The 25,461-nt window shown below is 43.0% G+C and overlaps 1 long non-coding RNA gene across 1 annotated transcript; it reads left to right on the top strand.

Moving 5' to 3' along the window:
* Positions 1–17,155: 17,155 nt before the first annotated feature.
* LOC145527793 (uncharacterized) lies at positions 17,156–24,987 on the top strand. The gene is made up of 3 exons (XR_014069873.1): positions 17,156–17,418; positions 23,546–23,762; positions 24,763–24,987. It is a non-coding gene; the product is annotated as an uncharacterized LOC145527793 (long non-coding RNA).
* The last annotated feature ends 474 nt before the right edge of the window (positions 24,988–25,461 follow it).

Here is a 25,461-nt window from a genome sequence, read left to right as displayed (position 1 = left end):
CTGACCATCAAGCCAAACCTAGCAACTGCTCAAGAGTAGGGTGCCTTCCCACGTCTGCCCACCTCTCACTCTCCCTAGACAGAGTGGGCAGCCACCTGCACCGCCCAAAGTTCCGCCCACTAGGAAGATTTTTCTTCCAGCTTTGTCCCTCAGAGTCACGCCTGAATGAAGCTCTAAGGCTGCGGTTGTCCACTTTTTGGTGGCACCATCATGTCACGCAGACCCATCTGGCTTGAGGATTTTCTTCCTCAGTCTGCGGGGTGGGAAGAACATCCCCAGAGGCCGTAGGTGTTAACCGAGATAGAGAAAGCAATGCGCTGAGGGTCGATGTGGAAGGGGTCTGAGCTACTTGCTTATTTTTACTTTCAAGACCTGTTTGAGCCCAATGTTTCATATTCCATCTATATTTCATGATGACATCTACTCTTATGACTAGAGGTCAGATCATGCAGTTTTTTAAGGGTAAGTTCAGATCCAATGGTCACCTCATATTCCATATTTAGGCATTCAGTTTCTGTCAAACCCAATAATAAAAGGCTGTCTTTCAAAAGGAGAAAAGTTATCTTCAGAAGGTAGCATAGATTTCCTCTATTGCAATTTCTCTATTGCTTGTCAGAGGCTCCTCTATACAGCATACAGCATCCCTACTTGTTATGGTCACTTCAAGTATCCTTGGATCTGTTGGACCAAATACCAAGGATCAAGCAGTGACTGGGCTTTAATGTGCTGTAAACCTTCCGTTACTCTGGTCCCCACTTGAAACCGGCAGCCTTACAATGGACTCTGACGGTGGGTTGAAATTTCACACTCAAATGTGGCATAAGTTGTCTCCCAAATCCCAAAAGGCCTACCAAGCACTATGCCTATTTTTCATGGTAGGTAGTGTGAGGTGAAACAACTCATATGTCACCCCAGGATGAATATCTTGACATGCTGCTTACCCGTGAACCACCAGAAACTTCACTGCAGTTTCAGGAAGCTTCATTTTTATGGGACTTTTCTTTCACTCTCTACTTTGCACATGTCTTAATTAAGGATCTAGAGTACTCGCTAATTTCTGTTCGTCAGATCTAATGAGCTTAATGTCATGGATATGGTAGACCAGTGAATGTTTTTTGCAGTAAGACATTCAGAATCTCTGCTGGCTATGCTGTCTTGCAGAGCAGTGTAATTGAGCACTGACATAGGACTGCAAAGGTATACAGCCTGCTTTTCCAGGTAAAAGCAAAGTTCATTTTGTGTTTCTTATAAATTGATATGGAGATTAAGACATTGGACAGGTCACTAGTTGTAAACCAAGTGCCAGAGTTCATTGACGTTTTTCCTGTAGAGGTAATACATCTGCAACAGTGACAGCAAATGAAGTTATTGTCTAATTAAGTTTAAAATCGGAGAAGGCAATGGCACCCCACCCCAGTACTCTTGCCTGGAAAATCCCATGGACGGAGGAGCCTGGTAGGCTGCAGTCCATGGGGTCGCTAAGAGTTGGACACGACTGAGCGACTTCACTTTCACTTTTCCCTTTCATGCACTGGAGAAGGAAATGGCAACTCACTCCAGTATTCTTGCCTGGAGAATCCCAGGGACGGCGGAGCCTGGTGGGCTGCCGTCTATGGGGTTGCACAGAGTCGGACACGACTGAAGCGACTGAGCACTGAGCAAGTTTAAAATAATTCCCGATCATTTTCTAATATCCATTTGACTTTGTCACAGGCCTAATGTGAGTCAAGTGGAAATATGATAGGTATCACCACTCTTAATATTTTCAAGTCTTTGATGATGACTTTAATGTCGGAAATTTTCCTAGGGACGAGGTATTGCCTCTAGATGACAATCTTGGTAAGGATGGGGTGTTCCAGGGGCTTTTACTTCCTCATTCCTGTCAAGATGATCCTCACCATATGGTCAGAGAATGAATTTAGAGATTAAGCTGAACCCACTGTTAAGTCAAATATGAAATAAAGCTCCAGCTATTATTTGACCACTATAAGCCTCAACTTTGATTGTCGGACCATAAAGGTATTTTGAGTCCCCAGGAATTAGCCTCAATTCGGAACTATTGTATGATAACCCCTAAAAGATCAGGGGAAAATTCCCCAGAGCACTCTCACTCTAACGGAGAGCTGCAGGATTCTTTATACAGTAGATACTTTCAGCAATGGCGTAGGATCCCTCATCAAGTTTATTGGCCTCTCTTTCAATCAAAGGACTCTGGGTCTGGAAACAGTGAGAGGCCAGGATTATTCACTGTGGTGACTCAATTCAGGGTTTTGACTCCAGAGCAAGAATCTTTTCCTATTATATCAGTCAAGAAGTATACTAATAGTTCACCAGTGCATTTAATTCCTAGGCATACTCTGATCAATTATCCAAATTATCTGAATATCCTGTGGATCAAAGCATTTTGATTACCAGTACATCTATGCTATATTTTAAGGTAAAGATTTCCACCTTGTCTTTGTAGCTAAGTGCTGCGCTTAGAATTCACTCTTGTACATATTCCCCTCAGTTCCTACACATAGTTATTACAAAGTCTTTCAATTCTTTGGTATTTTCTCCTGGGTTGTAGTATGTCCTGGGCCCTAAGAATATGGAGCGATTAGACCAAGGATCTGGTGGCAATAGAGTATGGTTGTGGTGTGTTTTAAGGGGAATAAGAGTTCATTTTTCAAGGTTTCTGTCCCAGGTGAGGTTATCACAGGGTTTTCAAGCAAGATAGGCTATTCTTCTCAGACATGAAATAGGAAATTAATTCCCTTGGGAAATGAGATTCAGGATGACATGAGGATTAATGATTGCCAACTTTATCTGGATCCAACCAGTAGCCCCCATTCTGAGTTTCATGATTCCATTCTTTCCTAATCAATGTCCTAAATTTCACATGAGAAAATTGACATGACTGAACGTAACTATTGCTGTAATTCAACAGCTCACATAATGAAGTGTTGCATTTTATTTTCAGCTATAACATCCCTGTAGCTATAAGAATAGGGAATCTTTTCAAAAGGCTGTCATAGATGTGCTCAGACAATAACTTAAGCTAAAAGTCAAAGGAACCGAGCATGCTATTTTCCTTTTACAAATGCTAAAGTGCATTGAAAAAAAAAAAAATCAATCCTAAACCACAGTCTTTGTAGTCATCATTACTGCTGTAAAAGTCAAATGCAGCAAACGTTTGGGATCCTAAAGCACTTGTTTCAGTTGGCACTTTATCAAACTCAAACACAGGTTATGACTTAAGTAATTACAGTATCACTGTATGGCACAGATTACTAGTATCCTATTCCCTATTGTCAAGGAGCTCCACACTACACTTCAGCCTAAGGGTGTGACCAAACCAATCTCCAAATCCCATCTTTGTGAGACTACTACCTCTGCAAGTTCTTTATCAATCAGATTCTGGTTAGGAGGCAGATACCACACAAGTAAAATTTAATGCAAGGCGTTACTCACTATAATAGAGGAGTGACTATAATTATGGTAAAGAGAACTCCAAACAATTCCCTAGGGCTAAGAAAGAATGCCTAAAGAAAAGTGAACTTAGAGGGAGGTCCCTTCTCCAAGGCTGAGATTTAGACCTTGTTGGAGGTTGAGGGGTGGTTTCCCTACTTGATGGAGAAGTTTTCTGAGTTGCTCCAGTATCAGGCGAGCAGGAGACAACTCTTTGGGGTACTGAGGGGTGATGGTGGGGATAGGCAAACAAGTCTAGAAGAGGAGCCCACCCACTCACAGGGCAACATGAGGCCTGGGGTTCCTGTTGTCCACATGGAGAGGTGCATGGAGAGGTCATCACCCGGCCAGAGTCAGGGTAGGTGCTGTACATTTGACAGGACCCGAGAGCTCCAGGAAAGTGGCTGGGAAAGAGTGCCACTGAATTTTCCTCACACACATCACTAGCAGCCAAGTGATACAGACAAGAAAGAAACAAAACAGCGGCACTCCTGACCCAGAAGGAGAAGCCCTGCCTTCTGCAATACCGTCACACACCCATGCTCTCTCAATGAAGTCTAATCCATGCTGTCTGCAAAAGGGATGTGCTTAATGAAGGTCTAGTTCCACTACTACAGTAGCAGGTAATAAACGGTGGACTTAGAGCTGAGAAGCAATAAATTGATAAGTAGTACAGATCTCCATCTTTGAGTCCCTTTTCCTGCTTTGAACTTGACCTTTCGGACCTTCACTTGCTTCCCTCTTCCCCCAGTCCACTCCACTGTGACTCTAGTCAGCAACACATACAAAGATACACAATCAATGATCTAGTTGTCTGAGTCCAATAAGTCCATCACCTGAAAGGAGACAGGAAGTTGAAGGAGGTAGGCTAAACATATTACTTTTTAAAAAATATTAATATATAATTTCATTAAATGATACTGAAGCTAAAGTGAAAGTCTCTCAGTCATGTCCAACTCTTTACAACCCCATAGACTGTACAGTCCATGGAATTCTGCAGGCCAGAATACTGGAGTGGGTAGCCTTTCCCTTCTCCAGGGGATCTTCTCAACCCAGGTCTCCCGCATTGCAGGCAGACTCTTTACCAGCTGAGCCACAAGGGAAGCCCACTGAAGCTAAATCCAGTAGTAAAAAAATTGGTCGCAATCTTAATTATCTCTTTCTACTGCTTTCCTCTACCGCAGATAATAAAATTCTAAAAACCTGAGGATGTCTTTTCCATTCCTTCTGATTTGCAGCAGGAATGATTGGGATTTAGCCCAAAATATTGTAACAATTGGGCTTCCCTGGTGACTCAGACAGTCAAGAATCTGCCTGCAATGCAGGAGACCCAGGTTCGATCTGTTGGGAAGATCCCCTGGAGAAGGGAATGACAGCCTATTGCAGTATTCTTGCCTGGAAAATTCCATGGACAGAGGAGCTTGGAGGACTACAGTCCATGGGGTCACAAAGAGTCAGACAGGAGTGAGTGACCAGCACGCACGCACTGTGACAATCGCCTGGTTCGGGCTGTGCTGTACAATGTTACCAGTTTAACAGAGGAGTTCTCCTCATTCTGGTTGCCTGCTTAAGTCAGTCCCAGAGGACTGGCAGCCGTGTTCACCCTGCAAAATCTACCCTTGAATTTGCCCTAACACAAATTACTCATAAACCTTATAAGAATTATTTGTGGGAGGTCATGATCGAGAAAAGTTTGCAGAGGATTTCTGTGACAGGTCTTTTCTGTTAAACGGTGTTCAATCTGAACGACAAGTAAACAATTTCCAATTCTGAGTCAATAAGCAAACTGGTTTTCTAGCAATAGAAACCATTCTCTCAGATGCCCAGCTGAATTCTTGCTATTTCTATGTGAGAAAATTGTGTAGTGATTTTGAAGCCATGCTTACTTCAGTAGGTGCTATCTGATAGAGTTGCTCTGGAAGGTGAAAAAATAAAAAAATAAAAAGATCGGACTCTGGGTGCTGTGTTTTGGCTTTTATGGTTGTGGTACCAGTAAGGGTTAAATACATAGCCATTTTCTTTCACTGATCTTTTATTTCAAGGGACTCGTGCAACTTATATGTGTCAGAGTTCTTGACTGCAATCTGCAGAAAATGTCTGGCAATCTTAAGCCAAAAATATGTTGGAAGAGTAACAGGGACTCACAGAACTGAGACTGGAAACCCAGAGTGAGAATGTGAGTGGACACCACAGTGCTCTGGGGTCCGCAGTTAAGATCATGCAGCAGACGCAAGCTGGTCTGCCGCTGCTGGGAAGACAACACCCTCCCACCCCACCTCGCAGTTAAAGACCCCAGGTCACTCACTTCAGACTTGCATTCCAGGAGAGGGAGGCTGGTGGGCTGAACTTAACACACACGCCTGCCGCTGATTCAGGAAGTGGAGGGAGCAAGGGGACCCAGGGTCTTCCTTTGGAGACAAAGCACTTACTCACTCAGACTGTAGGCCATGTGGGGTTTCCGGGAGATTTCAGGTGTTAATAGGAATGAAGGATTGGATGCTAAACTGTCAAAGAATGACTAGGCTCCTCAAGCAGTTTCCATTCACTATACTCCATTTCAGGTGACAGGGTTATGTTCACTGAAGCAGAGGTGTGGTATCCACGCGAAGGTTGGCTGAGGTGAAACAATTCCTCGCAGTTTGTCCATTCAGTCGGTCATCATCCATTGAACATGCGTGCAGTCAACACAGACACACTGTCAGATCCTGTCCTGGGTCAACTGAGCCCCAAGGCACACGTTGACACGCGTGCCTGCCCTTCTCCCTTCATTCCTCTCATTCCTGCTCTTAGACTTTTACAAACTCATATAACGGAGCCAAAAACTCAGTTACTCAGCCTCTCGTGGATATAATTAAACTCCCTCTGCTCCCCAGCAGCCTCCTCAGCCTCCCCCGTGTTGCCCAGATTTGGTCATTTGGGAGCTGGTTTGAACCTCTGTTCCAGGAAGGATGGGAAGGGAGTGAAGCCAGACACATCCACAGGACTCCTTGAAACAGTTTGGGCAGGGTATTTTTACACAGGACGTTGCAAAAAATAGTTTTGAGGGGTTATTTTTGAATTTCAGTGACCTGTGTTCTCCCTGACCCCAATCGTGAGCTAATTGAAAGCTAGTGTTGACACAGAGCCTGTTGGTTATAGAGGCAGCGGCCGCATTCAGGAAGGCAGCCTTAATGTAATAACGAATATGAGGCCTAATTCAACTCTGGCTGTGCCTCTTACTAACTGCATGAAGTGTTTTATTGCCTTCAGAAACACAATAAAGTACGATATGCACAGACAAACATTCATGTGCATGCTTATTTAGGTTCAAAAGCAGTAGAGGGTAGCAGCTAAGCTTGTGGGATCTGAATTTGGATGGATCCAAGGCTATGGAACTCCGGGCAAGTTACTTACCTTTAATTTCTGCAGATATAAAATGGGAATAATTGCAGCACCTTTTTCATGATGGCATTTCAAGAATTATAAGATATAATGCATGTGAAGCTCTTAGTAATCGCTTAGCATATAATAACCACTTAACAAAACAGTAGATATTATTACATACATTTATATACCTACCCTTGAATTATTAACTTCTAACCTTGAACAATTCTCTTAACCTCTCTGAGCTGCCTTTACAATTTGACATTCATATCTACCTCTCAGGTTTGTTGTAAGAATTAAAGAAAAGGGTAGCTAATGTTTTTTGAACTACTGTATATGAAAGAGCGTCACACAATATAAAGTGCTAGAACGTAAAAAATATTATTGTGCTCAGCAGCTGGTTATAGAAGTCTCAACAGAAGAATGAAATTCACATTCATTTCACAATCACCTCTGATTAAAATGACACTTGGGAAGTACAGACCTTTTATTCTGAAGTGATCAACGTTTCAAACAAAAGGTTAAATAGCAAGTCACCACTCTGACTTCACAATCAAGTGTAAGATCAATCTGTCAGCCTGTATTTATGAAGAAAGAGAGGGAGCAGTGACAATACTCTGAAATGAAGTTCACCTTGTTCAAAAGACATTTTTTGTGGAACGTTGAAAACCAATGCTGTGAAATCTGGCGTGCTGAACTCTCCCTACACGTGGCAGCGGACACAGCACCACTCAGGAGCAGTGCACGGGTCACAGTGGGCCCGGCAGGAAGATCCTGGAAAAAAATAAAGTCTTTAATCCAGTAACTCAACAGTCATGAAGCATGGTTAGAAGCCAGGTCACTGAGCTGGGCTTTGGGGATGTGGGGGGGTCAATACAAGCAACATCAGATACAGGGGCTGTTCATGGAAACTATGGACTAGACCTGCAGTTAGGAGAGCTATGCAGTGACTGTACAAAGAACAAGCAGCCCGCAAGCTGCTGGGAGAGATCCAGAAAGATTGCTGTGTTTGCAGAAAAAGCCATTCTCCCCTCTCACCTAAAGCTGTTAGGGAGAGGGCATGCCTCTTGCTTGCCTAGACGGTCCTCCTCTCCATCCTGGGGAGAAGGCCAGGAGACGGAGGAGTTGCTTCCCTCTCTTCACTCCAGGGATAATGGAGATGCTGTACTCACTTGGAGACCTTTCTCTCCACCAAGTTGTTCCTCATCTTAACTCTAAGCTAAATAAAACTCAAGTGGATAAGTAAGGGTTCTCCAAAGAAACAGAACCAACAGTATATCTATCATGTACATATATACATATACATATATATATATATATATATATATATATACGCAAACACATGCATATGTACTTCCTTGGTGGCTCAGTTGGTAAAGAAATCACCTGTCAATGCAGGAGACATGGGTTCCATCCCTGGGTTGGGAAGATCCCCTGGAGAAGGAAATGGTAACCCACTCCAGTATTCTGCCTGGGAAATCCCATGGACAGAGGAGCCTGGCAGGCCGCAGTCCATGGGATTGCAAGAGTTGTGCATGACTTTGTGAGCAAATCACCAACCATCATATGTATATATAAATATATATGTATATATATACATATATATATGAGGGTGTATATGTGTGTGGTGGAGGATTTATTTTAAGAAATATTCTCACACAATTATGGGGGCTGGAAAATCTGAACTCTATAAGGCAGGCTGTGACCAATATCATCCCCAAGAAAAAGAAATGCAAAAAGGCAAAATGGTTGTCTGAGGAGGCCTTACAAATAGCTGAGAAAAGAAGAGACACTAAAGGCAAAGGAGAAAAGGAAAGATATACCCATCTGAATGCAGAGTTCCAAAGAATAGCAAGGAGAGATAAGAAAGCCTTCCTCAGTGATCAATGTCAGGAAACAGGGAAGCAATAGAATGGGAAAGACTAGAGATCTCTTCAAGGGAACTGGAGATACCAAGGGAACATTTCATGCAAACATGGACACAATAAAGGACAGAAATGGTATGGACCAAAGAGAAGCAGAAGAGATTAAGAAGAGGCGGCAAGAATACACAGAAGAACTGTACAAAAAAGATCTCTTTAGCCTGGATAACCACGATGGTGTGATCACTCACCTAGAGCCAGAAACCCTGGAGTGTGAAGTCAAGTGGACCTTAGGAAGCATCACTATGAACAAAGCTAGTGGAGGGATGGAATTCCAGCTGATCTATTTCAAATTCTAAAAGATGATGCTGTGAAAGGGTCACACTCAATATGCCAGCAAATTTGGAAAACTCAGCAGTGGCTACAGGACTGGAAAAGGTCAGTTTTCGTTCCAATCCCAAAGAAAAGCTATGCCAAAGAATGTTCCAACTACTGCACAATTGCACTCATCTCATACGCTAGCAAAGTAATGCTCAAAATCCTCCAAGCCAGACTTCAACAGTACGTGAACCGTGAACTTCCAGATGCTCAAGCTGGATTTAGAAAAGACAGAGGAACCAGAGATCAAATTGCCAACATCCATTGGATCATAGAAGAAGCAAGAGAGTTCCAGAAAAACATCTATTCTGCTTTATTGACTAAGCCAAAGCGTGTGGATCACAACGAACTATGGAAAATTCTTAAAGAGATGGAAATACCAGACCATGTCACCCTCCTCCTGAGAAACCTGTATGCAGGTCAAGAAGCACAAGTTAGAACCAGAGATAGAAGAACCATTTGATTCCAAATTGGGAAAGGAGAACATCAAAGCTGTATATTGTCACCTTGCTTATTTAAACTATATGCAGAGTACATCATGCAAATTGCTGAGCTGAATGAAGCACAAGCTGGAATCAAGATTGCTGTGAGACAATGTTCAGCACAGCACTCTTTACAACAGCTAGGACATGGAAGCAACCTAGATGTCCATTGGCAGATGAATAGATAAGAAAGCTTTGGTACATATACACACTGGAATATTACTCAGTGATTAAAATGAATGCATTTGAATCAGTTCTAATGAGGTGGATGAAACTGGGGCCTATTATACAGAGTGAAGTAAGTCAGAATGAAAAACAGCAATACAGTATATTAATGCATATATATGGAATTTAGAAAGATGGTAATAATGACCCTATGTGTGTGAGACAGCAAAAGAAACACAGATGTAAAGAACACACTTTTGGACTCTGTGGGGGAAGGCGAGGGTGGGATGATTTGAGAAAATAGTATTGAAACATGTATATTACCATATGTGAAACAGATCATCAGTCCAGGTTTGATGCATGAGTCAGGGTGCTCAGGGCTGGTGCACTGGGATGACCCTGAGGGATGGGATGGGGAGGGAGGTGGGAGGGGGGTTCAGGATGGGGAACACATGTAGACCCATGGCTGATTAATGTCCATGTATGGCAAAACCCACTACAATATTGTAAAGTAATTAGCCTCCAATTAAAATAAATTAATTAATCAATAAAAGATTGCTGGGAGAAATATCAATAACCTCAGATATGCAGATGACACCACCCTTATGGCAGAAGCAATGAGAAACTTAAGAGTCTCTTGATGCAGGTGAAAGTGAAGAGTGAGAAAGCTGGTTCAAAACTCAACATTCAAAAAATTAACATCATGGCATCTGGTCCCATCACTTCATGGCAAATAGATGGGGAAGCAATGGAAACAGCAACAGACTTTCTTTCCTTGGCTCCAAAATCACTGCAGATGGCGACTGCAGCCATGAAATTAAAAGATGCTTGCTCCTTGGAAGAAAAGCTATGACCAACCTAGACAGCATTTTAAAAAGCAGGGCCATTACTTTGCCAACAAATGTCCATCTAGTAAAAGCTATAGTTTTTCCAGTAGTCACATATGGATATGAGAGAGTTGGACCATAAAGAAAGATGAGTGCTGAAGAATTGATGCTTTTGAATTGTGGTGTTGGAGAAGACTCTTGAGAGTCCCTTGGACAGCAAGGAGATCAAACCAGTCCATCCTAAAGGAAATCAGTCCTGAATATCCATTGGAAGAACTGAGGCTGAAGTTGAATACTCCAGTACTTTGGCCACCTGATGCGAAGAGCTGTCTCATTGTAAAAGACCCTGATGCTGGGAAAGATTGAAGGCGGGAGGAGAAGGGGACAACAGAGGATGAGATGGCACCACCAACTCAATGGACATGAGTTTGAGCAAGCTTTGGGAGTTGGTGATGGACAGGGAAGCATAGCGTGCTGCAGTCCATGAGGTCGCAAATAGTTGGACACAACTGAGCGACTGAGTTTAACTGAAAGCAGGTTGGAAAGGCTGAAAATTCAGGTAAGCATTGATATTTCAGTCTTGCATCTGAAATCTGCAGGATGAACCTCCAGGCTAGAAACTCAGACAAGATTTCCATGCTGCAATTCTGTGGCAGAATTATTTTTCTAGGAAACCTCAGTCTTTGCTTTTAGGCCTTCAACTGATTGGGTGAGGCCTACTGACACTGTAAAGGCTAATCTGCTTAACTTAAGGTCAACTAATTGTAAAAGTTAATCACATCCAGAAATACCTTCATAGCAACATCTACGCTAGTGTTTGACCAAAGAACTATATCCTAACCAAGGGGACACACAGAATTAACCATTATCCAGATAAAAATAGTGACTAACATTGCTTGCTGTGTTTAAGAAAACTCACAGAATGATACATCAAGAGATAATAGATGCTTGTTCTGTAAGAAAACAGAACAAAAAAGTCACACGGTCATGTCCAACTCTTTGTGATCCCATGCAATGTAGCCCGCCAGGCTCCTCTGTCCATGGAATTCTCCAGGCAAGAGTACTGGAGTGGGTTGCCATTTTCTTCTCCAGGGGATCTTCCCGACCCAGGGATCAAACCCCAGTCTCCTGCATTGCAGGCATATTCTTCATCAACTAAGCCACTAAGAAAACAAAGAAAGCAAAAAATTCTTGTCAGAAGGAGCCAAAAATCCACAGAGACATGACCAAGAAATTGCGCTGAAGCCAAAGGCAATTTCTCAATGTGTCTGAGCAGTACGCCTGTGAGGTGGCGCAAGAAGATGTCAGAGAGGTTGTATGGTACCTGCAATTGCAAGTGACGTGGGAGACCATTTTTACCAGTTAGCATTTGTTTCACACACAACTGAACATCATTTATAGTCTTTAAGTGTGAGAGCACCACACAATGATGTAAGGTCTAGAATAATGACCCTCAGGGGAGCACATACAAGAATCACTTAACAGTCAGTCACAACGTCAGTTCTCAGGATGTTCACCCAGATGACACTAGAGATCCTCTTCATGGTCTGGCCATTGAAGAGATTTTGAACAAGCATCTAATGATTCTTACACAGCTGTTTTGAAGGTCACACGTTGAGTAGCGTTATTATAGAAAGACAGCTGGTAGTGGAGTGTGAACTGAACAGAAGGGTGCTCACAGCAGGCTGAGCTCAGTAGATGGGCTTGCCTCCTGTGAGGGATTCTGCTCACGCGCCCCTAGACTTTCACGGTTCAAGGGCGGGACAGCTTTCTCAGCAGGCAGACCCATCATGGGCTCACTGACCGTCTCTTGCCTCACTTGGATATCATTTTGTAACATATTAACGGTATATTGTAGTGTTTCTTTTGCTTCAGTACTTTACAGAATGTTCATTAAAACCATCTTTTGACCTTTTACTTAAAACGTACCACCTCAGACATAAGTTCTCAGAAGGACCAGGGTGAGAGGCAAATACAAGTGACAGAAAATATTCTGAAAGCAGAATCCCTACCCACGCGTCCACCCAACCCTGTCTCAGGCTACATGGATGAACAGAACTGAATGCCTTGATTCTCTTTTTATAAAACTAGATTGCTCCCAGATTCCTTGGCTCCTGACGCAAGTAACTTCCTGATGGGCCTTTGCTACTAGTTTATCCAAAATGACCAGATGTTTCTGAATCCCAGTGGGGAAAAGGCCTACACCCTGGTGGCAACTCCCAGCCCACTTAAATACCATAATTCTGTACAGTGTATGATGAACAGGTTTGTCCTCCCGTATTTTCATATATATTTTCCTGTCTTCGCTTTAGAGCTAAGCTGTTCTAAATGTGAATCTAGAGCTCACACCCATCATCAGAGTCCACCTTGCCACCCTCAGTACAGCTTGACAGACGGAGTCTGGAACTTCCACCTCCTTCTCCACGGACACTGGTGCAGCCTGGCCTGGTTTGCTGAGGAGCTCTCCCGTTTCTTCCTTGAGACTGCAGCCCCGCCCTGAGTGAGGGCCACTTATCTGGGGCCCTGACTCACAGCCTGGCTCTCTCCATTCCCTTTCTCACAGGCTGGACTCTGCTCAAAGCTGAGGAGAACACCCAAGTCTCCACACCGCGATGCCTGCTGTGTGCCTGGTTCCTGCCTGGAGCCATACCAGACTACAGCTCTTGGATGATGATGTTGGCCTGGGTGATGCTCTTTGTTTATTTAGCTCCTCAGATATTCTAACTCCTACTTCGAGCCACTCGATAGTCCTATCGGTCCGCAGGACAAGCACTACCTTTGCCAGCTCCATATCTTATGAAATGATGGAGAAGGAGCTGATGGATTTCACTTCTAAGACTGAGTAGGATGTGGCATTGTGTGAGTGATCAAATGCTGCAGTAGTTCGAATACATTAAAGTTTAAGATCATATTTTAACTAAACTTATCATACAAAGCCACATAAAATTTCATGAAATACATTGGAGAGAATTCAAACTCATATACTGTTTTCTGCAGAGACTCAGAGCTATCTGTTGCTGCTTCTCCCTTTGAAACTGGGCAGGCCCGTGAGGTCAGTGCAGCACAGGCTCTGCAACCCTAACTGTCCTAAAGTCAAGGGAGGAGGAGAGGGGCTGAGCAGTCAGACTTCCTGGTTGTGATCACATGCTTCAGCACAGATATTGTGAATAAAATGGCACTTTCCTTCCTGTTTGGTGATTGGTCCTTGTTATATCCAGCTCTTTGGGTTAGGAACAGTGAGAGAGATGGGGTCACTGGTAGGATTTAGGTACCAAAATCCATCTCTGAACTCGAAAATTATGTATTTGAATGTATTTACAAATTCCAGAGTATTCTTCAGACTGTGATGTAATAATTATTTCAGACTCAACATAAAGGCACCAAGAATGGCCAGTCTGTCCTTGTGATATAGCCTACTCATTGCCTCTCTGCAAAATTTTGTCTATGCCCCTCAAGTCAGTCTATAGGAGAGAAAAGATCATGATTTCCTGTTGAGTCCTAGAGAGGGTATGGAACAGGGTGACATTGTTAATAAATGCTATGAACTCTTTGGCTAGAAGCTACCATCTGAACACAGAGTTTCATTATTACTTTGCAATGTGTACAAAGGGAGCGCCTTTACACTATCACCTTAGAGGCAAAGAATAAGCAACCATTTTACTGGCATTTGGGATGCTCTGCCACAGACTCTCTAGAAAAGCTGTCCCATTTTGATAGACCATCAATCTCAGCTCTCAGGCGATTGGCTCCCACCTACGCTGATGCGGAAAATCAATCTTGATTCCCAGAAAGCAGAGCAACTGTTACCAAAGGTCAGAAAACAATTGCAGTTGCTTTTCAGCCGCAGTGAGTGTAAAAGTATTTCTAGCAGCCTTGGATAAATTTATTTCTCTGTCCTACCCTATGCTCCTGGCCAAATTAAAAGAAGGAATGATAGAATCCAAATCAATGATAATGAAGTCAAGCAAAAGGGCTGTCGTTAAAAAAAAAAAAAAAAAACTATAAGAGGTTAAACTGAACTTAGAAATACAGAAAATAATGCTATTTCAAGTTTCCCTCATATAAGTCATGGATTCAGCCTAAAGCCAAATTCAATACATTTCAGTTCCTTCAACACCCTGATTTCTGACAATAGGCAGCAGCATTCCAGTAGGGCAATCAACTGGGGGTTCATCTCTGCTCTTCCTTTACTCAGTCCAATAGACTGTCAATTTCTATCATTTGTTTTTTCCTCTTCAGAACATCTCTCCCATCTATTTCTATTTTTCTTTTCTTTCTGATGAAATAATAATCTACAACTCCACTTGGATTATTGAAATAGCTTGATTAAAGAATCCCAGTTTTACACTTTCCCTTTTCCAATCCATTCATTTAATTCACCATGGCAGGCTTCCTTTGTACCAGGCATTTTTCCCTATACCTTGAGATTTGCATGTTACATGCCCATTTAACTGAGAAAAAAAGTAAGACGCAGCAAGTTTAATTGTGTGGAACACCCACAGTCACACACCTAACACTTGGCAGGTCCGAATTGGAACCCGGATCTGAGGGGCAAGTCTGCTGCTTTCTGCTCTCACAGCCGTGCCTGTTCCAACCGACTCACCTCCTGACACGCACTTCTGTCTCAGCGCTCTCAAAAGCTCCAACAGCCGAATCCTCCCTCGCCAAGTCCCTGTCTGCCATTACTACAACCCACATTCACCCAGAAATCTTGTATTCTTTTCCTCTTTCTTAGGAACATTTCACCTGAAAAGCTGGTCTATAAATTGCCACATTGGATAGCTTTTTTGCCAATTTCTGGACCATTGTTCATATAGTCCATCCTTAGCTTGAAAAGTTTTCTCAGTTTCTTTCTACCTATTAAGCTCACACTCATCCTGGAAGCTCAAGTTTCATTCCCTATCTTCCTAGAAGGTATTATAATTTTTCTGATTCCAATGACTTCTTGCTCTGAACTGGAAACATTTGTTATCTGTACAGATGGCTGGGTTCAGTTTCCACAGACTGGCTCTCAATATTGATCCCTCTTGGGGAACATCTTGCCCACAAATCTTCAGCGCCCAGAAGGCATCTCGGTCTGGACAGCTTGATGTTACCTGACATAATGTGACTAGTGATTTCCTAAATCCTACTTCCTACATTTCTACAACTAGCTCCTTTTCTCATGGTATGTCTTTCACTCCTTTCCATGAAACTCACGCAGTTATAAAAGAAACGCCCTGGCTATCCCTCTCCCCTTCTGCCATGTAAGAACACAGCAAAGAAGATGGCCCTTTGTGAGGACACAGTCTCTCCCCAGACACGGAAGCCTGACAGTACCGTGATCTTGGGCTTCCTGGCTTCCAGAACTGAGAGAGAAGTTCAGTTTTGTTGTTACAAACCACCCCGATAATGATAGTTTTGTTATTAGCAGTCCAAATTGATTAAGACACTGATGCTTCAAGCAGGATTGCAGTTGTGTGTTTGTTGCTTGTAATTCAAAGACAAAAATAATTGCAAACGATAGTGGAAGATGACAGTGCAGCATAAGCACACAAAAGCAAGAGGCGTCTGAGCTTTTATTTTATGTATGTTTTCTGATAGCTCAATTTTAAAATGTCAGAATTGACAGCTGGCTCAAGAACTGAATCCTCAAACCCAGCAGAGCAGAGTCATGTTTTACTCAAGGGTTGGGGTTTAGAGACAGCATGTCAGGTGGAAACTATGTAGAACATTCCTTAGAAAATGTTGGACTGACACACAGTCCCTCTTGGCTATTTTTTCCTTTTTTTTTTTTTAAGCTGGTAACTAGATGAAGTAGTTGGCTTGAGTTTAGGACACGTGTTGTAGGAAAAAAAAGTTGTAACTTTACATAACTTGCAACATTCAGCTCAGCAAAATGCTACGTTATGAAAGTCACATGAGCAGTGATACTGGCTTTGGGGAAAACAGATTTACATTTGTTTTGGAGCATAAATTCATTTTCCTTCTCCCAAAGCCCCATGTAGGTCACATAGCAGGTACTCAGTAAATGCTTGTGATTAAATTCTTTAGTGGCACCCTTGCATTTGAGAAATCAGATCCCTTCTCAGTCTCTCCTTCTCCCCTCCTCCATTTCCCACTTTTGCACCCTCATGCAACTGAGGGCAGTAGAGACCTTCATTGCCACGACCTTCAAGGAAATGCAGAGGACTTGGGCCCAAGTCAGGCCTGAGTATTTCCTCTGTGGTCTGAGGTTACAGGGACATTTGAATCATTTTCTTCATTCAAAGACAGAAAAAAGAAGGCTTGCCCAATTAGACTCGGTCGGAAAGTGCTTACTAAGAAGAGAACAGTTTATGGAACTGCTGCTTATTATAAAACTCTTTAATAATATCACTAGTGTGTGGATCTTAGAAAAAGCACATTACCCTCACGTGAGTAACAAAAGCCCATGGAACCTTTAAATTTCCTAACTCTGAGCCGTGTTCATATCATGGTCATACCCTTACATTTTCATTAATGTAGAAATAATTGGATTTTCTTGTCATATCTATATAGGCTCTCCCAAATTATGAATGGAGGTGTCCCCAGAATTCACTTGGAAGTCACTTTGGAATTTGGAACTATTTTCCCATAGCAACAGTGTAACTCGTGGTATCCAGGTCCCAGGCAAGCCCACAGTAGCCTCTTTAACCCATGATGTAGGAGAATTCCAACAGATTTCACACCCTAAACCTCGAGTAGCTCTAGGCCCAGCCTTAGAATTGGGGATGAATGCTTGGAACCCAGCCTCTAAACTCCTGTTCCTGAGCCTTGAGTTCTAAGGAGGATAAGATTGGAACAGGCTGGAGGGTCCCTCAGCTAGATCTCAAGGCAGCCAGAGAGAAAGCCCGAAACAAACCTGGCTGCAGAAGCTGCTGGGAGGATCTGGTAAAATGTCCATGACTTTTCTTGCTTATGACAGATACTTCAAGTTGCACAATGGAAAGGAATCTCCAATCCTTTCTTCCTATCTTTCCATGTTATTTTTGTTTTCCTGAAAGAACAGATTTTGAAATCTTCCCTTTCTAGTGGGGTGACCTTAGTTACCATTTTGGTGCTTGTGTTTCCTCATATGGCAAGTTATAACAAAATGTAGTTAGCTCATAGCAGTCTTTTAATACATAGTGGCTAGTGTTATTAAAATTATATCTACCTACAAAATTACATAAGAATGTTTTATACCTAAGCAGTTTCACAGGCAGGCAGCTTCACTACTGTAGTATTTCTTTAAGGTTAATATGTTAGTTAGTAAACTAATGCACTGCCAGCCCTGGAGAGGAAAGGGCAGACTCACTTGGAATACAAATGTGCCTATTGAAGTGGCCTTACTGAGGACAACCCTGATATGTTGCTAATGATGAACGACCTCTCCAAATGAAAGAGACTGTCCTAATTCGAATACAGGTTCTGAGTTGTTCCTGTATGCGGAGGCTGGTTGACCAGCACTTTCCATCTCTGTGAGGTGGCCTATTTCTAAGGTCGCTTGTGAGATGAAGGTGTGAACCCATAAGCCTGTCTCATTTATCCTTGACATGATCTCACCTCCATTGTTGACCTCCTGGAGTGCTGCCCACATCTGCCTTCTACGCACTGTATTTATCCTCATGGAATTTTCCATTTGGCTCCTTTTTTTTACAGGCTTATCAAATGTCTCATAGAAATAAAACCTTTGGTTCTGATTGTCCTGTATCAGGCAGTCCTAGAAGTTACCACTGTGTTCTGTGGTACTGTGTCTGCTGCTCAGAATTCTAAATCTAGCTCTCTTAGCTCTCAATCAGCCTGGTCATTTCAACTAATCACAGAGACAGGAACACTGCAAGAACAGTAAGAGCCCTGCTGCTGCTGCTGCTGCTGCTGCTGCTGCTGCTGCTGCTGCTAAGTCGCTTCAGTCGTGTCCGACTCTGTGCGACCCCATAGATGGTAGCCCACCAGGCTCCCCCATCCCTGGGATTCTCCAGGCAAGAACACTGGAGTGGGTTGCCATTTCTTTCTCCAATCCCTAAGAAATGATTAATCATCGTAGCTGAAGAGCATGAACCAGTCACCGTTACTGTTTTAACTTCTGCAGTTGATAACAGAACATCACGTGGCACATGGATGACTGAGAGGTGAGAGGTCTAAGCATGAGGCAGGACCGAGGAATAGACAGCCCACTGCCCACCGCTCCATCTCTACAGTCACTTAAGGTGTGGCCTTGACAAGTGCTTGATCTCATTGGACTTCAATTTCATTATCTGCATTAGAAATGGGAATATCTGCCCCAACTATCTCTGTATCATCTCCTGAATCAAATTTAAATAGTAGGTAATAACATATTTTGGAGAGTATGTGGCATATTTAAGAAAATACAAAGAATTACAAGGTTTATCATCACTATCGTTTTAAGCCTATTCCATAGCCTTTTATTTTCTCTGACCTCCACATATACGAGCTACTTTCCCAAGGACCTTTTTGAAACAGTTTTCTGTTTCTTGGTCCATAGCACCCCCTGTTTATTGGCCTGTGTCCTGCCTTCTCAGCAGTAATCTGATTTCAGCTTTGTAAACTTCTAATTCCACTTATTTCGCTTTCACCACATATTAGCTTCAATCTGTAAATGCTTATTGAGCATCTACCATATGTGTTGAATACTTCACTGGTTCTTGGGGGCCCAAAGATGACTAAGGCACAGCCTTTGAACTTAAATTGATAGTCACTCTCAGGTTGGCCAGTAAGAGAAAGAAAAATAGGAGGCTTATTGGGATATCCTCAGGGCCATGTCTAGGACTTTCATTGCTTCCATTAATACCCTACTGACTAGGAGTCAGCATCTTACCCCAATACAGCAATAAAAGAATTTGGGAAATATATTTTCCTGTGTGCTCAGGAAATGAAAAATGATAGAATGTGCTAACTACTTAGCAGCATCTCTGCCATATGATCATCTAATAAAATATGATAATTGGCTATAGTGTCTGCATAGTGTCAAGGAATTAGAAATGATGCAGTCACTTAAGTCTGCTGAGGAGTTGGGGAAATTGACATTAAAGTGGAGCCTTGAAAGATGAGTATGTTTTGCTAGTTGAGCAAAGTGGAGGAACAATGCTTTTTACAGGGGAATAGTGTGGGGCCATTGTTGAGGCATGGAAATGCATATGCTTTGGGGAGAACAGAAGATTTGTTAAGTTGAATTGCATAGCTTCATAGAATACAGGAAAAAATAAAATGGGAAAGATAGGTTGAAAGTAGATTTCTAAGGTCCTTGAATGTCAGGTTAGAATTTATTTTGCCCTATCGTGGGAAGCTATTAAAGATTTTTAATGAGAAACTTTGACAAAAGTTGAAAGAAAAAGTCCTCTGATGGCAGAGTTCAAGGGAAATTATAGTGTGGAAGACTGATTAAAAGATAAGCAATACTGACGGTTTATAAACCAAGTGACACACTAGAATTTCTTGAGAAGTTTTAAAAGCACAGATGTATGGGCTCCTCACTGGACCAATTTAATTAGCATTTCTGGGGTAAGTGCAGGATTTTTCAAAGCTGCTTAGTTAATGCTCATGTATTACTAGATCCAGGGCTGAGAGTCACTGATCTACACTGATGGAATTATAAATGCTTTGAGATGTGGGGTTGATGTGCCCCTCTTGTTTATTAGACATTTTAAAATTAATTTGGCAAGTACTAAAAGATCATGACACTTTAGTTATTTGACTGGTGATACTCCTAGTCATTGGTAGAGTTTTCCTAGTGCGGGTTAGTGTAAAATCTTGGTTTGGATCCCATTCACAGGAATAAATGACTCTGGACAGTATTTTATGGAGGGTAGGAGAAGGGCTTACCATGTGCAGGCATTGTGCTAGGCATTTTCACATACTATTAATCTCATTCTCAAAGGTTCATTTTGTGTGCATTCTTAGATATTATTAAGCATAATAATAATATGGATGAAACTGGAGCCCATTATACAGAGTGAAGTAAGCCAGAAAGAAAAACAACAATACAGTATACTAATGCATATATATGGAATTTGAAAGATGGCGACGATAACCCTATATGCGAGACAGAATAAGAGCCACAGATGCATAGAACAATTTTATGGACTCTGAGGGAGAAGGTGAGGGTGGGACATTCTGGGAGAATAGCATTGAAACATGTATATTATCATATGTGAAACAGAACACCATTCCACGTTCGATGCATGAGACAAGGGCTCAGGGCCGGGGCAATGGGATGACCCAGAGGGATGGGATGGGGAGGGAGGTGGGTGGGGGGTCCAGGAAGGGGAACACATGTAAACCCATGGCTGATTCATGTCAATGTATGGCAAAAACTATTACAATATTGTAAAGTAATTAGCCCCCAACTAAAATAAATAAATTTATAAAAAAAAAAAATCACATACAAAAAAAAAAAAAAATAATAATAATACTATTATTCATTAATAGTATCCAGACAGTTGCTGAAGTCTTGCCTGTTTTGAAATACTTCCTTCAATAACAATAACAAAACAGACTCCTTGACCTGCCTCCGAATCCTTCTGACCTTTACCAGCTTCACATTTTCTCCACCCAGCACTTTATGGGGCTGCCCTGTTCACGTCCTTTACACCTCGCCAGGCTTCCGGATCCCTAGTACTCCTGGTCACCTCCCACCGCTGCATGGTGGCGTGACTTCTACCCTCCTCCCGGTTGACCACAATCAGGAAGATCTGACGTGTATTTCCCCTCAAGAATGGGGTCCACTCTGGAAAGTCCCTAAGCAGATGAGGTTCAGGTGTTCTCGAAGTGTGCCTCTTTTCCTTGGACACCCCTTAATATCTTGAACTTGGCTCTTTGGAGTGCTTCCCAGCTGGCTCAGATGGTAAAAAATCTGCCTGCAATGCAGGAGATTTGGGTTCGATCCCTGGATCAGGAAGATCCCCTGGAGAAGGGAATGGCTACCCACTCTAACGCGCTTGCCTGGAGTGGATGGCTCTTGCTACATTTTTTGACTGTCTGCTGTATCACAGGACCCAAGCTCACTTAGAGTTCTAAGTACTCCCAATATTTCTCTTACCTTCTGGTCTTAGAAGGTCTCTTTTTAGCAATGATTCATTTGTGATTAGCCTGAAGTCTCACTCTCTCAAAAGCAGTATCTCTAAAGAGATCTTGGGGACAGTTGCAGTGCTGCACAGCTTTCAAATAATGAAATTCTGCTAAGCTTCTATCATTTTCCTATGGAATCCAGCCTGTGTTGGGCCACAGAGGGTCTCACATTCAGGGCTGTCTCTTCAGCATCAGGCTGCTGGGCCCCGGGTGTGGCAGAAGCAAGCCCTTGGCCTCTGTAGGAACTGCAGGCCAAAACAGCAAGCAGCACTCCTCCAGTATTTCCCACAGGTCACAAAGCAGGCACATTTTGGCTGCTTGGAACACCAACAAGCATCTCAAGTTTCCCCACAGCCAACAGGCAAATTAACATTCAGTAATAGTCCTGATGCTGGGAGGGATTGGGGGCGGGAGGCGAAGGGGACGACAGAGAATGAGATGGCTGGATGGCATCACCGACTCGATGGACGTGAGTTTGGGTGGACTCCGGGAGTTGGTGATGGACAGGGAGGCCTGGTGTGCTGTGATTCATCGGGTCGCAAAGAGTCGGACACGACTGAGCGACTGAACTGAACTGAATAGTCCTAGTTACAGCTGTATTTCTCTATTCACATGCCATTCTCTTTTGCAAGGCTGGTGTGCATTTTATTTATTTATTTATTTTTAATTAATTAATTTATTTTAGTTGGAGGCTAATTACTTTACAATATTGTAGTGGTTTTTGCCATACCTTGATATGAATCAGCCATGGGTTGTATGTGTTCCCCATCCTGACCTCCCCTCCCACCTCCCTCCCCATCCCATCCCTCTGGGTCATCCCAGTGCACTAGCTCTGAGCACTTGTCTCATGCATCAAACCTGGACTGGTGATCTGTTTCACATATGATGATATACATGTTTCAATGCTATTCTCTCAGATCATCCCACCCTCGCCTTCTCCCACAGAGTCCAAATATGTGAGACAGAAAAAGAGACACAGATGTATAAAACAGTCTTTTGGGGTGCATTTTAAACTCTATACTGTAGGTCCAAAGTGTGGGACTTAAGGAACAGGCTTTAAATAAAACATGGTCACTAAGTTTCTTACCTAAGTTTCTGTCAACAATCCCTGGGGAACTGTGTTTGCTTTATGAAGATGGCCCCTGATGCTGCTTAGGCTGCAGAATTTGCAGCTAAGCGTTCAGTAGCTCATGACTGGTTTGTCACTTCTCTTTGGCTTTCTTTCCCCCTGGCAGGAGAGTGAACTGCAGGAAGGAGTTGCAGCTGCCCTGTCTCTGGAGCTGAGGAGGACTCACTCCACGCTGCTGCTGTGTCAGAGGCTGCCTACCAGCTGCAGGGCTGAGCAGCTGGAGATGAGGCTGCTGAAACTCTGACGCTGGTTTTCCAAAACGTTATGGGGCTTCGAGTCCTAAGTCTTTTGAGGAAACATGAAGGGTATACAAATAGTTGACATCACACTTACATCTCCTGCAATCCTTCAACACTGCTTGCAAAGCAAAAAATTTCCACTTCACAGGAATGTGAAGCTGCCAAGTGTGAAGCCTGGTGTTCTCATTTGCATCAGTCCCAGAAGGCTTTTTCAGCCTCGGTTCTTCTGAGTGTGCTGCTTTAGGCAGAATAAAATAAAGGTTGATGTGCCCCTGCGCTTTTCCAGCTCTGTGTAAGTCTTACCTCTGATATGCACACAGGAGAAGTGGGAAGTTCTCCCTTTGCCCCGAGCTGATTGTAACTTCAAATGATAAACTCAGTTTGGAATAAGCAGAAATGGTTTTATGTTCATCCATTACCCTTTTGTAACCTTTTAGTCCTTGGATTCTGATAACTTCCAATCTTAATAATCCTAATAAATAATATGATTATTTATCCTATTAATAATATGATAATAATAATTTATATACCCAATAATTTATATATCCAATCTGTTTTTTTTTTTTTTAATCTCTCATTCTAGCTGTGTATCTCCTAGATGGAGAGATGTCGAGAACCAGGAAGGACTTTCACATTTCCTAACGCAGCTCATCGGCAGTGGCTGGTCTGTCTTCGTCTGAGATCACGCGAATGGTTGCTGCTGCCCTCTGCGTCCTCTCTGAAGTGCCCTTGTTGGCCTTTGTCTCTAGTGACACCTGGACTGAGAGTACTGTCGGCCAGGGGCTTGTCTCCCGGACACGGTAAGTACTTTTGATCAGTCTACCACCATCACTTGCCTTGTGAATGTACAGCTTTAGAGATATGAAATCCTACGTCTCATATTTCCACATACATAAAGCATACTTTTCTTGAACTCCATTGCTAATATAAAGGGAAGAAGACTGAGGCCAGGATGGGTCAGGCCTCCCCAAAGTTTCATGGAAAGTTGGCAGTAAAGATGGCAATCCAGGCCTCTACTCCTTAGTTCAGAGCTCACTCCCCACTCCGTATAAAGTGACCGCAGACCTTACCATGTTCCAGTTGCTGCCCCAGCTCTGGAGACACAGCAGTGGCCGTGAAAGGGAGGAAAGGAGCTCTGCCGTCAGAGAGCCGACACTCCAGAGGCAGACACAGCTAGTCACAGGCAGTTTCAGTCAGTGGTGGAGAGTGTTATCACAGCTGAAATGAGTTGATGGTTTTAATCCTCTTACTTCCAAGTGAAAAATGGATAACCCCTCTGCAGTTATTTTTCTTACAGACGTCTAGAGTAAGCATGCAGTGAGTGAAATATAATCCGAGGACGCAAGTGCCAAGAAAGACAATGATTTTCAGGACATTTAATTGATTGTTTAATTAATTCAGCTTATTGGACACTTTTTTATTTGTCACACACTGTATTAGGCGTTAGGAATTCAAGGACAAGAAAGATAGGATCTCTAGCTTAGAGGGCACAGAGCATAGCAAGTCATATAAATGAATGGATGAAATGCCATGAGTGCTACAGGAATGAAAGGTTGAAAGAAAATGCGATGACAGCATAAGTGAAAGGTCAATTCAGGAGGTAGGGATAGAGGAGACAAAGAGGACTTTGTAAGGTACTGGCATTCAGGAGGGCTTTGAAAGATGTGAAACGCTCTCACCAAACAGAGAAGGGTTAATGGACATGAGCTGGACTTCAAGGCAAGAGACAGCACTCACAAAGGATAGATGTGTGAGCTTTGTTCATGGCTCTCATTTTTTCTCTGAATTCTACTGTTTTAGATCCATCTGTGCATATTCCTAACTAAGGAGCAGAAGCTGGAGGAACAGCGTAGTCTCAAAGGTGTGTGTGGCAGGAAAGCATGTTGGTCACAAGCCTGGAAACCAGACTTCTTGTATTTAAATTCCTTGCAGCTTTTTGGCTTATGATGGAAAATCTCCTGCCTCTTATTTTTCTCATCTTTGGAATGTGCGTGGTGGAAGAACAAGATTTTTGTAAGAGTTAAATGACGGTATGATGTGAATTACTTAAGACAGTTCCTAGCACACCCTCCATGCAGGTTAGCGATCAATGCTCGGGCCGTGGTGAGAATTAACTAGTATTAAACGCTTCTGGCTCCTGTTCACAGAGGATGTGTGCTGTGGTCTCCTCTCCCAGGACCCCGAAAGACAAGGCACCGTCGTTGAGCTGGTGGATCAGCCAACGCATTCTGTGGGGGAAGGGGACAACGGTTCCTTGCTGCTTACAACTTGCTGCTACCACCTGGGGTTGGGGCAGAAGATGTGGGAGCGTGCTTCTCCTCTTCTCCATTTCTATTTTAACTCATTTCGTTACCAACATCTCTTCACAATGTGTCAGAGATCTGACTTAGACCTGTGGGCAGCTCAGAGGACCAGCCAGAGGGAATTCGGGAAATGGCAGGTCCCACGTGGCTGCTGTTAGCTCTGCTCAGCTTCAGGAGGGGCTGAGGGTCCCCTACC

The sequence above is a fragment of the Giraffa tippelskirchi genome, chromosome 11, assembly GCF_054371585.1.
Source record: "Giraffa tippelskirchi isolate mGirTip1 chromosome 11, T2T-mGirTip1v1.2.pri, whole genome shotgun sequence".
NCBI lineage: Eukaryota > Metazoa > Chordata > Mammalia > Artiodactyla > Giraffidae > Giraffa > Giraffa tippelskirchi.
Note: the sequence above shows the minus strand (reverse complement) of the source record. Positions and strands in the feature narration are given on the sequence as shown.